This window comes from Barbus barbus (assembly GCF_936440315.1).
Source record: "Barbus barbus genome assembly, chromosome: 14".
Classification (NCBI taxonomy): Eukaryota; Metazoa; Chordata; class Actinopteri; order Cypriniformes; family Cyprinidae; genus Barbus; species Barbus barbus.
This window is the reverse complement of record NC_136742.1, coordinates 11,893,433-11,905,893: the sequence shown is the minus strand read 5'-3', so window position 1 is coordinate 11,905,893 and position 12,461 is coordinate 11,893,433.

The window sequence follows — 12,461 nt, the reverse complement described above, 5'->3', positions numbered from 1 at the left end:
TTTGAGATTGCATGAAGAACACTTTTTCATATTATTGCTTACTATTTTACTTCTTGTACCCATTGTAGAAAAGTGGGTGTTTGTCTTTGTTTTCGTTTCTGCTTTGTACAATTTTTCTCATCTAATTGGATTAGAATCTCCAAATCTTGTCCCCCAACAAAACATTAATGCTGAGCCCCTTTTTCAGGCTCAGTCAAGAATAAAAGAATCCTTTTGCTAGATGTCTTGGCTTTGTCTTTTCCCTTAACATATAATAAGGACGTCAAGCCGGCCACATCTAATTTTGGTGTCAGAAGTGGGATTCTGTTTTGTTCGGGGCTGATTTCTTTTTGTTACAATAGTGCAAAAGTAGAAGGGTGCAAACAACGGTAGTGGCGAAAGGCGACTGAGTGCTGAAAGGACCTACAGTGCCATCCCGACAGAAGCGGCGGCAGGACAAAGGGTCAGCGCAATAGGACTGCAGTTTGTGAGGATTTCGAGGAGGACAGTGCTGGTTTAACTGACTGTTTGAGAACTGAGACCTTTGGTGATTGCAGCTCAAAGTCATGGATGCTGAGGACATGGACGGTGCAGCTGCAGGGGAGGAGGACATTCAAGTTGCAGGTGCTGCAGCTCAGGAAATAGACATTGAGGGAAGTAACCCCGTCTCACAGCTTCAGTCCCAGATCTTGGAGTTGGGACGTAGACATGATGAAGTAATGTCAGCTGTGGCTAACATGACTAGTGCCCATACTAGATCCTATGTGTATATCCCCAGAGAGAGACAAATTGTACCTTTTAGTGGGGACCCAGGTAAAGACTGCCAAAATGTTGATGAGTTCATTGAGGAACTTGGGAGGGTTATAAGAGTGAGGGGGTTGAATGCTGAAGATCAGGTAGATTTTATTCTCTCCCACTTAAAGGGTTCAGCACTAGATGAAGTCAGGCTGTGTATGGGGAGGGAGGATAAGTCAGCTGAAGACCTGTTCTCATATTTGAGGGCAGCTTTCAGGGAAAAGCGTAGCACCTCCCAGATGTTGCACACATTTTATGCACGAAAGCAATTGGACGGTGAGGATTTTCGTGATTTTTCACATGCATTGTCATTGATGTTAAATGCTACACTGCAACAAGCACCACATTGTGTTCCAGATGCGCAGTTGGCATTGAGAGACCAGTTTATAGAAGGGGTGAGGGATTCAGCCCTCCGAAGGGAACTGCGTAAGGTGGTTAGAGAGCGACCTCATGCTACATTATTTGAAGTTCGGGAGGAGGCCTTGTTGTGGTGTTCAGAAGAGAGACCCCGTCCAGCTAACGTGGGCCGAAACCGAAACATAGTGAGTGTCGAGGAAAGTGTAGGGCACGCAAGGATGACCGCCACCGTACCAAACGACTTGACTGTAGCCCTACAAGATGTAATTAAGGTAATTACACAACAAGGGAAGGCAATCGGGGAACTTACCAATGCTGTCCGTGATCTCACAATTCAGAGGTCTGACCCAACTTGTGAGAAACATAGTAAGCCCAAGTTTAAGCCAAAGTATACCCGAGATGGTCAACCCATTTGTTTGAGATGTGAGGGCGTTGGGCACATAGCCAGGCAATGCACTGGGCAGCGCTTTCAAGAAAACCCTGTGCCTGAGTCTCCGGTTCCGGGAAACTTTGCGCCTCCATTGCGAAGAGCCGAGCAATGAGAGGTGGCACCGATGGCTCAAAGACTGGCACACTGACAAAAGAGCGGTTTCTGGAACGTGCAGTGGGCAAGTGCCCAGAAGTGGAAATTCACGCTGGGGGCGTAGCAATTCGGTGCCTGTTAGACACTGGCAGTAACGTGAGTACTTTGACAGAGAGCTTCTTCAAAGAACATCTTCATGGGGAAGACAAAGACCTGCATTGTACGAGCAAGTGGTTAAAAATTACTGCTGCCAATGGTTTGCCTCTTCCCTACCTTGGGTATGTTGAACTTGATATCCAGGTAATGGGCTTGACTATACCTGGGTGTGGGTTCTTGGTGATACGTGACCAGAATGATGGGGAGACTGACTCAGCGCCCCCAGGCATACTTGGCATGAACATAGCACAGCGTTGTAAACAATTAATTCTAGCTGAGTTTGACCATGCTTTGGAGGGGACGTTGGATGCTGACTGGAGAGCCGTCCTTAATAGAGTCCAAGAGGCTGCCCCAGTAGGAGCGGACTCTATGGTCCGGGTAGCAGGCACCCACAAGTTGTACATACCTGCAGCCTCCGTGGCTACAATTCAGGCCAGAACACACAAAGAAGTAGCTGGAAACAGAGACTTAAGCTTGTTTGAGCCAGGTAAGGCATCATTGCCGGGTGGCTTGGTCCTGGTTCCTACCTTGGTTTTACCTGGTAGGCGGGTATTCCCAGTGCAGGTAGTAAACTTGTCTTCAGAAGGTGTGTGGCTGCCACCGAAGGTGAAACTAGGGGTTCTTGCCCAGGGTCATCATGTTGAGAGTAGCTCCTGCGAAGTTAGATTCCATCAAATCTCTGCAGATCATGAAGAGGTTAGGGTTAACCAGAGGTCAATGACAGGAGTTAGCGGTGACCTGCCGTGTCCCTTGGAGAAAGTACAGATCGGCGGTACCCCTGCACAACAGGCAGAGCTGAAGGAGCTTCTGAGGCAATACCTGGATGTGTTTGCTATTACTGATGAAGACCTTGGTTATACTGAACTTGTAAAGCATGAGATTCCCCTGAACGATGACCTTCCTGTGTCACAGTCTTACCGACGTATACCCCCCAAACCAATTCCAGGAAGTGAAGGACCATATCTCTGGACTGCTCAAAAAGCGTGTCATCCATGAAAGCTCTAGTTCGTATGCATCTCCAGTGGTGTTAGTCCGGAAGAATGATGGGAGTCTTCGGCTATGCGTGGACTACCGGAAGCTGAACTGTAAAACTAGGCGTGATGCATTCCCGTTGCCACGAATAGATGAGAGTCTGGATGCTTTGAGTAAAGCCAAGATGTTCTCGTCTATTGACCTCGCGAGTGGCTATCACCAGGTAGCAGTTCACGAGAAGGACCGTCACAAAACAGCTTTCATTACACCATTTGGCCTGTATGAGTACCAGCGGATGCCGTTTGGCCTATGTAACGCACCAGCGACATTCCAACGTCTCATGCAGGCCATAATGAGTGACCTGGTCTTTCAAACGGTACTCATCTATTTGGACGATTTGCTGGTGTACTCAAGTACGTTTGAGGGACACTTAGTGAGGCTTGAGACCGTGTTACAGAGGTTGAGGGAGGCTGGACTTAAGGTTAAGGTGGAAAAGTGCCACTTCCTGCAGTCTGAGGTAAAATTCTTAGGGCACGTGGTATCTGCTCAAGGGGTGTCTACAGACCCAGATAAAGTGAGTGCAGTAAGACAGTGGCCAGTCCCTAACACTCTGAAGGAGCTGCGGTCCTTTTTAGGATTCTGCAGCTATTATCGAAGATTCATTGAGGGCTTCTCCAAGGTGGCTGGTCCGCTTCATGATGTCGTAAACACTTGTGTTCACCAGGGGAGTGTTGCGCAAGCCAACAAGTTGTTTAAGGTCTCCTGGACAACGGAGTGCCAGCAAGCCTTTGAGCACCTCAAGGAGAAGCTCACCTGTGCTCCGACACTTGGCTACGCTGACTTCACCCTACCTTTTGTGCTGGAGACTGACGCCAGTAACCTGGGATTGGGCGCTGTGTTGTACCAGCAACAAGGGGGAAGTAAGACTGTGATAGCCTATGCAAGCCGGCGGTTGAGGGGCGCAGAGCGAAATGACAGGAACTACAGTAGTATGAAGCTGGAGCTCCTGGCACTCAAATGGGCTGCGGTGGAGAAGTTCAGGAGTTACCTGCTAGGATCCAAGTTTACTGTCCTAACGCATAACAATCCCCTCTGCCACCTCAATACGGCTAAACTGGGCGCCATTGAACAGAGGTGGGCTGCACAGCTTGCAATATTCGATTTCGAAGTGCTGTACCGCCCTGGGCGGTGTAACACCGCAGCTGACGCACTCTCTAGAAGACCAGGACTGGAGGGGATGGAGGTGGTAACTGAGGATTCGGAGTATGATGGCTGTGTGGCTATTTGCAGCGGGCTTCGTACAGGGACTGCAGTGGGAGTTGACCTGGCAGGGCTAGTAGCGAGTCCTAGAGAGGGAGAAATTGGACTGTTACAGGCAGCCATAGAGAATGAAGAGACAGGAGAGGAACACCTGGAGAATACCCCAACATTACCTGGATACACAAAGGATGAGCTTCGTCAGTTTCAGGAGGCAGATCCGACCATCAGTGTGTTCAAGAGGTTCTGGAACAAGAAGAGGAAACCCACAAATTGTGAGAGAAAGTACTTGTCTAGACCGGTGCTGTTGTTGTTTAAGCAGTGGGGCAGGATTCAAGAGAAAGAAGGGCTGATGTACAGAACCATTGATGATGTGTTCAATGGGGAATGCCTACAGTTGCTGCTCCCAGCATGTCTAGTCGAAATGGTGTTGCAAAGTGTCCATGACCAGATGGGGCATCAGGGCGTAGAGAGGACGCTGGGCCTGCTCAAGCAGCGTTGTTATTGGGTTGGGATGTATGACGCTGTGGATAAGTGGGTGAAGAAGTGTCAGCGCTGCGTGCTAGCCAAAATGCCACAGCCCAAGATTCAGGCACCTTGGACCCCATTCTTGGCTTCTCATCCACTAGAAGTGGTCGCTATGGATTTCACCACACTGGAGCCAGCGTCGGATGGGCAGGAGAACGTCCTGGTCGTGACCGATGTATTCACTAAGTTCAGCCAGGCGTTCCCGACTCGCAATCAGAAGGCAGACACTACTGCTAAGATCCTTCTGAAAGAATGGTTCCTCAAGTACGGTGTGCCTCAGCGTCTTCATTCAGACCAGGGGAGGAACTTTGAGAGTGCCGTTATTTCAGAGCTCTGTAAACTGTATGGGGTAAGAAAGTCCCGCACTACGCCACATCATCCCCAGGGAAATGCACAGTGCGAGAGATTTAACAGAACTCTGCATGACCTCTTGCGTTCCTTGCCACCTGAAAAGAAACGGAAATGGCCAGAGTACTTACCTGAGCTGGTGTACGCCTATAATGTGACACCTCATGCCTCCACCGGTTACTCCCCTTACTATATGCTGTTTGGGATGCAGCCACATTTACCAGTCGATGCATTGTTGGGCCAGGAGCCAGTGCCTGAGAAGGAGCCCGCCTGGTTGTCTGTCCATAAGGAGCGGCTTCGGGATGCTCATGCCCAGGCACGTGAGTACGCTGAAAGGAAGGCAGCAGACCGAGTTGCCAAGCGTGAGAGTAGGGTATATTGTCCAGAGGTGGCAGTTGGTCAGCAGGTGTACTTACGTTATCGTCCTCCAGGACGGAACAAGATACAGGATGCCTGGGCACCCACAGCCTATAAGGTGGTGGAGGTGCATGGTACGACCTACACTGTGGAGCCAGTAGGAGACGGTCCTGCAAAAAGAGTACATAGATCAGACATTAGGCCCTGTCCGAGACCAGTCCCAATGCCACGGAGAAAAGTGAGACCTGTAGAAGAAGCACCTACCTCAGTATTGGTGGATGAGATGCCTTCTTTAGATGCGGAATGTGTGCTTGTGGAAGAAACCAGATGGCCTGAGGAGGACCCAGAGGATCCAGTGCTTGAGGAGTCACAACAGCCAGATGAGGAACCAGACAGTTGTGCTGAGGGGGGATTTGAAGAAGCACAGGAAAGATATGATGATGCACAAGTGAATAATGAGGCGAGTGTTGTTGGAGAGCCCTCTCTGCCTGATACGGAGAGAACTGATTCACTTTCAGACGTGGTGTTGACCAGACCAGTCCCTGTTCCCCGAAAGCCTAGGGCAGAGAGTATTCATGTGGATGCGCCCCTTCCTACACCACGCAGAACTCAGCGTTCAACTGCTGGTGCTCACAGTAACCCAAACAGACTGCCTAAATCCGCTTGTAATGCTGTGTCTTTCAGTCCCGATGTCCTTTCCCAAGTGTTAGCGGGCATGGTCTTGTATACGTCCAGTAAGCTACAAGGAGTAGTGAATGATTAAAGGGTGTTTGCAGTCATCGAGGACGTTGACTGTAGGCAGGGGAGAGTGTGACCGGGGCAAAATTCACCTTATACTTGGTTAAGTTTCACAGTAATTCACCTTTGTTGCTTTAACTAAGTTATGTGCGCTGTCCCCTTTAAGAGTTCGTGCATGCGCTAGAGTGAAGTGCACGTCAGACTGGAAGAGAGCAAAGTTAGAAGCAGGAGTTGCACAGAGGAAGAAATAGTTGATAAAACTGTTAAAGAGAGGAAATTTCCAGCTTTATTTCAACTTGTGAGTGTGTGGTGACTACAGTTGTGTGGTTTTATTGAGTGGATGGTTTAGTTTGCCGATCATACAAGCATTCTGTTCCTGCACGTGAGAGATCGCCCGTGGGGGAGGGGAATTCAGATCACGTTGACAGAGACTGAGCGTGAGTTAACCTAAGATATGTTGTAAGATTTGTTAAAATGTTAAATAACTCTGCTTATTTCATATATCAACTGAACATGCAGTAACTCTTGTCCTTTATACTGTGTTAGAGGGGAGAGAAACGATACGTAAGATCACACAAGTGCCAATCACCACGTGAGCTTTTTCTGTGTGCTTCAGAGGCTTAATAAGAGTGAGTTTTGTTCATTTTATTCTAAAGAGTTTCTGTATATTGCATGAAAAGGATTGTACCCTGTGTAAAGTGTGTACTGTTATCTTTAGTTTATTTACCGATTAATATGCTCAAAAGAAGATAAACGTGAACTGTGTATAAAGTAGGTGGTGCATTCATGTTGTGAAATGTGCTGATTGCTCATATTCTGTGTTCTATTTGTTTTATTAGGCACAAACAGGCCACTGCCGTTGTTTTGTACACCCTTTATAAGTTTTGTAACCTGGTTTGCACTGGTTTAAGTTGAATGGGGCTTGTGAATTGGAGTTTTTTTATTTGAGATTGCATGAAGAACACTTTTTCATATTATTGCTTACTATTTTACTTCTTGTACCCATTGTAGAAAAGTGGGTGTTTGTCTTTGTTTTCGTTTCTGCTTTGTACAATTTTTCTCATCTAATTGGATTAGAATCTCCAAATCTTGTCCCCCAACAAAACATTAATGCTGAGTCCCTTTTTCAGGCTCAGTCAAGAATAAAAGAATCCTTTTGCTAGATGTCTTGGCTTTGTCTTTTCCCTTAACATATAATAAGGACGTCAAGCCGGCCACATATGTATATATAAATTCATTTCCATTTAGTTTGTTGAAGTATTACAATAACTCAAGTTAAATAAAACTAAAACTTAATAAAAGACCTATACAGACATAATAAATTCAGACATTATTTAACTAAAATTAAAATAGATAACAAATACAAATGACGACAGTATAGTTTATCAGTAATCCTAAGAAATAACACTGCCAAACACACATGCTAAAAACAACAACTTACTTACACATAGTAAGAAAATGGTTATAAAAACTGAAACAGAAGTGAAACCAGTAGTAGAAAAGAGGAGAAATAAAAAGTGATCCTTATATCCTTTGCCGGTGTCCCAGCCCGGTGGAGTCGCACGGTAGAGTCGATGGCTTTTACACTCTTCGGTCATCACACGACAACTGCTGCGACCGCTGCCACGGTAAACTAAGCTTTTTTTTATACCCATCTAACAGAATACTAATTGAACTTAGCTTGACACAATTTCCTTATTTTTTCACAACAAATGGCCAAGCAAGCGCAGACACTGACAAGATACGCGAGACAGAACGAGACCAAACACAGTACTTTCACTTTCACAACAAAACACAGCATCTCCAAGACATGGCGCCGGCGGCAGCATTAATAATACAGCGAAAATAAAAATCACACCCTCTTTCTTTGCGTAAACATTTGGGTGATGTTATAAAAATCTCCCCACATCGTGATGTAGTCATGTGGGGGCGTGTTTGAATGAGCCGTTTTAGGGGGGCGTGGACAAGTCTTAACTTTAATAAAGAATATCTCTTTGGTTTTGAGACTTTAGTCTTTGCAACTTCAGGGATCTTATCTGTGCACAAACAGCTTGTAAAACTCCAAAGAGAAAGGAAAGCGCATCATATGACCCCTTTAAATATCTCATATGATCCCTGTTATTACAATGACTTCCGTGGGGTATAAATCACTAGACACGTGATGATTTTATGAATGATTTGGGTATTTTTATGAATTTATCATTTATAATCACAGTAAATATCCATATTGACAGATGAAAATAAATAAATTAATCAATTAATCAAACAAAATAAAATTTAAGGTCAAAATAGACAAAGAAAAAAAATGTTATGGGTTATATGTAACTAAATGTTTAAATCATATATGACATATGATCAGACCTAACAATGTTATTACAATGATTTTCATGTGAAAAAATGACTAAAAATGTGATGATTTTATGAATATCTGCATGGTTTAAAGGAATAGTTCAGCCAGAAATGAAATTTTGCTGAAAATATACTTATCCTCAGGCCATGCAAGATGTAAATGAGTTAGTTTCTATATCAGAACAGATTTGGAGAAATTTAGCATTAAATCACTTGCTCACCAATGGATCCTCTGCAGTGAATGGGTGCTGTCAGAATGAGAGTCCAAACAGCTATCATCCATCAATTAATGTTTTGTTAAGTGAAAAGCTGCATGTTTGAAGGTAACAAATCCATCATTAAGACATTTTTAACTGTTGCTTTCCGCTGATATCACTGTAAAAAACTTCAAGCTGTTTCAACTAATTATTATTTAGTAACTAGTTCCACAGAAATGTTATGTTCAGTCAATTTCTGACTTCAGAGTGTTCTCTGAATTGTTATTATTTAGTTGGCTCAACCTTTACTGAACTAGTTTTATAGTCCATTCAGCTAAAATATTTTAATTGGTCAAACATTTAGAAAACTACAGCAAGTTATGTCAATTAAAATTTAACCATTTACTCCATGTGTTTTATATGTTAACTCAACTAAGATTTATTATTTGGGCATCATAAGAAATTGCTGGGGAATTACATAAACATACATTTTTATACAACCCGAATTCTGGAAATGTTTGGACGTTTTTTGTTTTTTTTTCTTTTTTTTAATTTGAATAAAATGAAAACTAAAAGAATTTCAAATCCCATGGGCCAATATTTTATTCACAATATAACATAGATAACATAACACGTTTAAACTGAGATATTTTTACAATTTTATGCACAAAATGAGCTCATTTCAAATTTGATGCCTGCTACAGGTCTAAAAATAGTTGGGACGGGGGCATGTTTACCATGGTGTAGCATCTCCTCTTCTTTTCAAAACAGTTTGAAGACGTCTGGGCATGAGTTTGAGTTATGAGTAGTTATGAGTTTCTGGAGTTTGAATTTGGTCCTATTCTTGCCTGATATAGGTTTCCAGCTGCTGGAGAATTTATGGTCATCTTTGAAGTATTTTTCGTTTAATGATGCACCAAATGTTCTCTATAGGTGAAAGATCTGGACTGCAGGCAGGCCAGTTCAGCACCTGCACTCTTCTACTATGAAGCCATGCTGTTGTAATAGCTGCAGTATGTGGTTTTGCATTGTCCTGCTGAAATACACAAGGCCTTCCCTGAAATAGACGTCACCTGGAGGGGAGCATATGTTGCTCTAAAACCTTTATATACCTTTCAGCATTCATAGTGCCTTCCAAAACATGCAAGCTGCCCATACCATATTGCACTTATGCACCCCCATACCATCAGAGATGCTGGCTTTTGAACTGAACGCTGATAACACGCTGGAAGGTCTCCCTCCTCTTTAGTCTGGAGGACACGGCGAAGGACACATTCCAAGAAGAATGTCAAATTTGGACTCGTCTGACCAGAGAACACTTTTCCACTTTGAAACAGTCCATTTTAAATAAGCCTTGGCCCACAGGACACGACGGCACTTCTGGACCATTTTCATATGGCTTCCCTTTTGCATGATAGAGCTTTAGTTGGCATGTGCAGATGGCATGGCGGATGTGTTTACCGACAGTATTTTCTGGAAGTATTCCTGGGCCCATTTAGTAATGTCAATGATAGAATCATGCCGATGAGTGATGCAGTGCCATCTGAGGGCCTGAAGGCCCTTACGCACAGAGATTTCTCCTGTTTCTCTGAATCTTTTGATGATATTATGCACTTTAGATGATGAGATTAGCAAAGCCTTTGCAGTTTGATGTTGAGGAACGCTGTTTTTAAAGTATTCCACAATCGTTTTATGCACTTTATATCACTTTCACATATTGGAGAGCCTCTGCCCATCTTTACTTCTGAGAGACTCTGCCTCTCTAAGGCATTCCTTTTATAGCTAATCATGTTACAGACCTGATGTCAATTAACTTGTATATGTTCCAGTACTAGACATAACAATAATAATAATAAAAATGGCAGTGGCGGCGCTAGGGCGGTGCTTGATGGGGCTATAGCCCCATCAGAAACTTGCTTAGCCCCGGCACAAGAATTTCCAAATGATTTTCCTGTTTTTTAACTCACTCTCATTAACATAGAAAAATAAATATTAAAACATTAAAAGTGCCTAATATGTGGCCTATAAACAATTGATATTATGGGGGAGGGGTCAAGCAACTCAAGCTAGCAACGCATAGACTGTGAACTAGTACTGAACAATTAATCAAATTTCTAATCACGATTACGATAATGGATGCCACGATTACATAATCGTTCAAAGCCGCGATTAAAAAAATAAATAAACAATTAAAAATGCCCACTTGCATTATTCTGTGTGCTTGCGTTTACCAAACTCAAACATGTTAAAATGAAAATGTAATCTTGTCGGTACTTTAGACCGCGATGTAAACGCAGACAGCAAAAGGTCTGGGGAAAAAAAAGTTGCTGGGACATATTGTTCCAGGTCATTTTGGTGGAAAAGCGGCATATGTTTCACAGAACTAATCATTGCCTGGGTTGCTTAGGCTACATATATGTGGGGTGGATCTATCAAAACAGGGGCAAGACCCTTTTGAGGTAGGGGCGTGTTTATTTTGGTGATTTCAAATATCAACATTGGCTTCCAGAAATCGCTTACCCTGCCTTTAAGTTGAAATGATTTGTTTCTTCAAAAAGATAACATTCCTTGGTAAGCAAGTGATGCAATGATACATTTCTCCAAATCTGTTTGGAAGAAGAAACAAACTCATCTTGGATGACAGGAGGGGAAAAAAAAAAACTGTCATGGCCAAAAACTACATGTTCTCTAGCTAATTTCTTGAACAGATATCTACCTGGTCCTGGAAGGGTTGCTTGGTTTGGGAGTTTGGAACAAGATCAAGAGAAACAAACATCACCACTGCAAAAGAAACCACTCAAAAACAGCATCTGGTAAGAATATTTAGTGTCGTTTTACTCGTTCCTTTTATCTCTCGCTCTCTTCCTCCATCAATCTGGATTTTTTTCTGCAGTTAACGCACATGAAAACAAATCCATCTCTGCTTCTTATCAAAAACAAACATTTCTTTGATCATTTTGGGCAAAGATTAATAAATAACAGACACGTTCAACTGTTCCAGTGATTCTTTGTGTTTTGTTCATAGTTTATTTAAAGAAATCTGCAAACAATTTATCTCGGAAGTACGTTAATTAAGAAATCTCTGTTCGGTCACAGTTGTGCTTAAAGCAAAGTGCTTTTCTCATCTGGATCTCATGGAGCGAAATATCCGAAAATGAAAAAGCGCAGCCTATTTTTAGAATATGGCAAAATAATTAGTATGTCATGAATTGTGCTTTTACAATTTGACAGTGCCACCCATTATTACATAAATCAGGATCAGGCACAGGACCTTGCCCAATCTTATCAAAATCCCACCTTGGAAACTCAGATACTAATAATACAACATGGAGTTTATATATCCTGAAAAACATAGGACTGGTCAACTGACGTCAACCTGTTGGATTCATACTGTCTGACAGGACATCCTGCAGGTGTGGGTGGCTTACCTGGACTCCCGTCCTCTCCACAGGGGTCTTAGATTGAACACCCACCCCATCCACTGCCTCAGCGGGTATCAGACTGCTGCCAGCAGTGGGTGGTTCACCACAGACCTCCAGCGCTGGAAATCTGGATCCAGTCTGCCAATTCAAAGACAGGTATTAGAGATCAAACTCTTTGAAGTATTTTTTTTTCTTTTTATCCACTCTATAAAGTTTTAAATTCACAACCCACTAGGTAAGCTAGAATGCTAGCTATTGAGGAAAGAGACAGACATTTAGTTCATAGGCTGGATTGTCATTTGAGTCTCAAAGCATTTGAAACAACATCGCTCCTATTGCAGCTTACAGAAAGATTTGCTCTAGTGCAGTATTTCATCCTTTTTAACTGTACCTCCCACCTCTGTTATCGTGCCATTGGGACAGACTCCTCTTTACTACCAAATCAGGATTTTAACTCATGCCGAGGCACAAAGCAGAAACTAA